The following is a 5,896-nucleotide window of genomic DNA, read 5'->3' as shown; positions in this document are numbered from 1 at the left end:
TAAAACAAAACCCCGAAAGGCTCAGGTATGCCCTTTTCCCACCAAAGGGAAATCCGACCGTTCAAAAACCCTCTCAGAGGGGGCTTGGAGCCATCGGCAATTTCCGGGGAACTCAACGGACTTCCCCAAATTCCAAACCACATCCCAGGAGCCTCTCTCTAGCAGAAGTCCTGAAAAAAGGCCGGGTTTCGTTTTTTGCCCAAGCAAAGAAATCCTGAGCATCTCAAAAGGGATCCTGTGGAAACTACCCCTCCGGGGAAAACAACCTTTCAAAAAAAATCCCAAGACCCTAAAAAGGGATATTTAAAGGGTGTGGGGTAGGCCTTAACAAACAGTGCTAAAAAACACCTTAAAAGGGGTATTTGAGAATGGATACTTAATCAAGGGAAAACTGTCGGAATTCATGTAAAAGGGAAACTGCAACATCTATAGTTTAGGGAACCCCTTTTGGTATCCCTAAAGGGGATATGACCGGGGAAAATGTCTTTTTCTCTGGGGATTCCAATTTCAACCCCCTAGGGGACCTTTGATAAGGGCCCCTAATGGAAGAGTAGATGGGTAGTAAGGATATTCCCTTTCCCAAAGCCATCCAATGCGGACCTAAAGGTGAGGTTGTGAGAATGGGTTGAATGCCTCACCTGTTACACCCATTTTTTTGCTCCATAAAATTTTTAACATAGTGTTTTTAAAAGACTACTTGGGCAGTTGCCACACCCATTTTCTTCTCTTGGGGATTTAAACGTCGGCATCACCTCTGGGGAAAAATTTTGTGCAATCCTGAGGAAGGGCCCTTTGGGAGTCCTTTTTCAAGGAGATGCGTTTTACTGAACATGCCCTCCCACACTTTCCAATTAAAATTTGGGACACTCCCCAATTTTGCCCCTTAAATTGATTCACCTGATCAATTTAAATTTTCCTTGCAGGTCATCTACATGGAAGTGCCCTTTTTTCAATACTTTTAAGGGGTGAATGGTATTCCGGCAATGGGTGCGAGATGGGGGACTTAACATGGGGACGGGAAAATTTTTTAGTAACTGAAATATCACAAGGATCTTGAAGTTTTCCCTTGTGTTCATAATGTTTTAACACTTCACACCAAATTCCCTTCGCGGGAAAAATCCACCCCCAAAAAAGTAGATGGAGTACTGCGACCTTCAGTATCATGGTGGTCTGATGATCCCAACGCGTTCGCAAAAAGGGCTCTTAAAGGGCATGAATGATGCCTCAGCGGGGGTATGGAAACAAGTTTTTTGAACGGGCCCCAGGTCCTTTGCTGTGTGCTGCAGGGGTAGCGTCTCTTTTTAGAAAATTTGCTGACCTGTGCTAAAAAAAATCCCTCCCCCCAGGGGATGGTAAACCCACCATTCCTTACAAAAAGTGGGTCATTTAGAAGCAAAATGAAACAGACGTATTCACACCAAGAATACCATTGTAACAAATAAAATAAAACCAAAACCCTTTTAAACCCAAACCCTTCCCGGGGCAAAGCATCATGAGTTTTGCGCGAGCCCCTTGATGGGTGGCAGCTGGACGCACTGTTGACCCTCTGGAGTCGAATGATAGCCCCAAAACCACCTTACTTTGGAGGAAGTGTGTCCTAAATAACCCCCCTCACCCCTACTTCTTTTTCTGGGGGAAAAACCACAAGGGGCATTTCAGAAATGGGACTGGGGTTAAAGGAAAACAGAAAAAATGTGTGGTTATAAAGTATTGGGGGCAAGAGATGGCGGAAAGAGGTTTGGGCTTGTCCCAAAAAAAAAAGGGCTTACCTGCTATCAAACACATACGGGCAATCACTTCTCTCTAAACCCTTTTCTAAAACTCCTTATTCCCAAACTTTTTTTTTAAAATTTGTCCTTTTTCTTTTGCTTTAAAAAAACTTCGTTGTTCCTTGCAGGGGTAAAACATTTGGACCGGACAGTTGTAATTTTTCTTGTGCCCTTTTTGGTACCCCTTTTACCACATTTTTTTGTCCATTTTCCTTAATATGGCAAGAGTTGGCTCCATGCCAAACCCTGGCAGGGGACACCGCATGGATTGGGAATATTTTTCCCTTTAAAGGTGGTCCATCCCAACTTAATGATTCTGGAAGGACTAATTTTTTAAAAGTTAGGAGAGTATTTTTGACTGTTTCCAAAACCATCAACTTTTTTCTTCGTCGGTACAAAACCCCAAAACTATCGGTACCATCTCATGTGGGTGATTCGGGATCACATTGACCCAAACATTTTCTGAATACTTCAAAATTCAGTTCCATGATTGGACTTCCTTCATGGACTGAGGAGAACTTTTCTTTTTTTTCCCGGGTTTGGTGCCCCGGGAAACCCTTTTTGTTTCCCTCCTAGTGCCCCCTCCATATTTTTCCTTTGCCGGCCACCGATCTTTGGGACCTAAACCCCCCACCACGGCACGGCAGCTCCTGGAAGGGGGGTGGGGGGGGTATTTTGATACCCTGCTTGAGGGGCTACCTTTTTCATTGTTAAAAAACTATGCCCAAAGTTCACAACCCCACATGTCTGAGTTTTTTTTCCCCCACGTGGTTTTCTGCAGCAACTGCATTGAGGGCAGTTTTTTCAAAAATCTTGGAAAGGGAGAGCAAAGGTTTTTTTACCAAATAAAGGCCCCTTTCCCCCCCCCACAAGCCTGGCACCAAGGAATGGCACAAAACCTATTGCCCCTTCAGTTTTGCCCTGTGACAATTTTTGGGGTTTGAATGCCCCATGAGATGAAATACTGCCCTTTCCCTTGGGTTTCCCGGCCTCATCGAGGTTTTCCCTTAAGCCCCACAGAGTGGTCTCTCAGGTTTTTTTAGTATGTGAAACTGTTCAGAGACCACTGTAATGAACCTCAGGGCACAGTCCTCCTTTAATCTGTCCAAGTAAATCCCCTTGGAGTGGTCGCTGGGCAGACAAGGAGTTTTAAGTAGCCACAATAGTAGGATAGCCACAGAACTCGGCACTCCAATGAACCTTGCAGTTCTAGAGGATCCTCCAAGTACTGACAATAATATGGTCAGTCATATTGGCTACAGTATCCATATTGCTACACCATGTCGAGCAAAGCGGGTTGGAGCACTGATACCGGGAGCCAGAAATCCTCAATCTCTGGGACCTAGCAAAGTCCTATAAAAGTAGGTTGTTCCTAGTGCTGGATTCAGCTCCCGAGCCATGGGGATAAATAGATATTTCATAGCCACCTCGATCACAACTGGATACCACATTGAAATTGCCCAGGACAATGTGAATGTCTGACCTGGGACATTTGTCTGTGACAGATATGAGTTTGGTGTAGAATGCCTCTTTCTCATTGAGTTTACAAACGTCGGTAGACATCAAATCCCAAAGTTTCTTCAGTTTCATGCCCTAAACGCTCTCACTGGTTTACATCTACTACTGAGGTTAAAGTCTGCTGAAGGGGATATGGCTTTCCCGGAGAAAACCAAACCCCGGCACAAAACCCAAAACTAAGTGTACCCACCATGCTGATTGGTGCTGCCGGTCATCTTTCCTCTGAAGGACAGCCCCCTCAAATCCCAACTGTAGTGGTATCCCCTCACCCCGCCCAAGGGCAAAATGTTCCACACTCCTACCTGGACAGCTCACCTATGTTTTCTCTTAAAGGGAAAGGGGGAGGGTTGGCCCAATGTCTGTGGGGTTTTCCCCTTTGGGGTGTTTTCCCCCCGGCCTCACACTGGGTTGGTGGCTCCCGGGTGAGGGTGGGGGGAGTAATCCTGTTCTCATCCTGTGGCTAAACACGGGCCCTTTCCAGGGGGACCAGCCCACCTCACTTGTGGGGAAAAGGGGCAGGGCTTTCCCCCCCGGCATTTCCATGTATAGGGTTAAAGCCGGGGAATTTTATCTGGGGGGGGGAGGACGACAAGGCTCACCCACCCGAGCCCCCCATTACCCCAGGGGGGGAGGGGCAGAATGAAATGGGCCAGAATGGTCCACACACCAGGGCAAGGGCCTTCCTCTAGGGCTTCCCGCCCCCGCCCCCAAGAATCCTTTTTTTTTTTTTTTTTTTTTTTTTTTTTTTTTTTTTTTTTTTTTTTTTTTTTTTTTTTTTTTTTTTTTAAAAAAAAAAAAAAAAAAAAAAAAAAAAAAAAAAAAAAAAAAAAAAAAAAAAAAAAAAAAAATTTGTTTTTAAAAAAAAAAAAAAAAAAAAAAAAAAAATAAAAGTATTAATTATGATTTATGCTCCCAAATTTTCTTTTCTTAAAATTTTTGGGGAAAAGTTTTAATTTTCCCAAACTTTTACCCCCCTCCAAAAATTTCCCCATCCATAAAACTCCTTTTAAATTTATATAAAAATTTAAGGCTATCCCCCCCCCCCCCCCCCCACCCCCCACCACACTTTTTATATTTTTTAAAAAATTTTTTAAAAATTTTTTTTCCTCACCCCCCCCAAACCACACCCCCACCCCCCGAAAAAAAAAAAAAAACAGGGCTTTTTTTTTTTTTTCTTATTTTTTTTTTTTAAAAAAAATTTTTATTTCAAAGGGGGGGGGGGTTTTGGGGTGGGGGGGGTTTTGGGTTTTGTAAAGTATCCAAATTTATTAAAAAATACCCATAATTAAATAAAATATAATTTAAATTTTTAAAATTTTTTTTTTTTTTTTTTTTTTTTTAAATTTGTTATATTTATAGATATTTATTATTATTTTATTATATATATTTTTATAATATATATATATATAAAATATTAATTAATATTATATATTTTAATATATAATTTAATGTTTTATATAAAAAATATTATTATTATATATTTTATATATAATTATTTTAAATTTTAATATATATATATTGGTTATTAAAAATTAAAATATATTATTTTTTTTAATATTTTATAATTATTATAGTTTAAAATATTATTATATAATTATTAAAAATTTATTATTTTTTTATATTATTATATTTTTTATTTTTATTTTTTATTAAGGGGGGTTTAATATATATTTTTATTATTAATATATATAATTTTTATATTTATATATTAATTTTTTTTATTTTTAAAATTTTTATTTATTTTATATTTTAATATTTTATATTTTATTATATATTTTTTTTTAAGAATCAAATTTATATATATATTATTAATATATATATATATATATATATATTTTAATAATATATATATTATATATATATATACATATATTTTAAAAAAACAATAAATATAATATATATTTTAAACATATATTATATATATATATATAATATTATATATTATTATTATATTAATAAAATTATATATATATATATTTAATATACTGGTTACCTCGGTCCAACTAAATTGTAAGGATTTTTGGAGCAGCAGGAAGCCCTAGAGTAAGGGGCCCCTTTCCCACTGGTGGTTTGGACACTTTTGGCACATTCTCATTCTGCCCCTCGCCCCTGGGGTTAATGGGGGGCCGGGGGGTGAGCCTTTTCATCCCCCTCCCCCCCCGTAAAATTCTCCGGCATCTAAGCAATACTGGAAATGCCGGGGGGAAAGCCATGCCCCTCTTACCCACAAGTGAGGGGGGCTGTGTCTCCCCTAGGAAGGCCGACTGTTTAGACAGGGGGAAAAGGATTATCACCCACCCTCACCCTGGCAGCCACCCCCGTGGGGACGTGGGGAACAGCCAAAGGGAACCCCACAGACATTGGGCCTGCCTGCCACCTCTCTTTTTTAGTAAATCAGGGGAGCGTCCGGTAGGAGTGTGGAAAAATCTGTCCTTGTGGGAGGATAGCGGATACAAATACATTTTGGGATTGAGGGGGCTTCCTCTCAAGGGAAGAGACCTGGGGGCAGCCAATCACAGGGTGGTACCTTAGTGTTGGGGGTGCCAGGGTTTGGTCTTTTCCCGGGGAAAACCCAAATCCCTTCACAGACTTTAAAACCCAGTAGTAAT

The sequence above is a fragment of the Penaeus monodon genome, chromosome 17, assembly GCF_015228065.2.
Source record: "Penaeus monodon isolate SGIC_2016 chromosome 17, NSTDA_Pmon_1, whole genome shotgun sequence".
In the NCBI taxonomy this organism is placed as follows: domain Eukaryota; kingdom Metazoa; phylum Arthropoda; class Malacostraca; order Decapoda; family Penaeidae; genus Penaeus; species Penaeus monodon.
Note: the sequence above shows the minus strand (reverse complement) of the source record.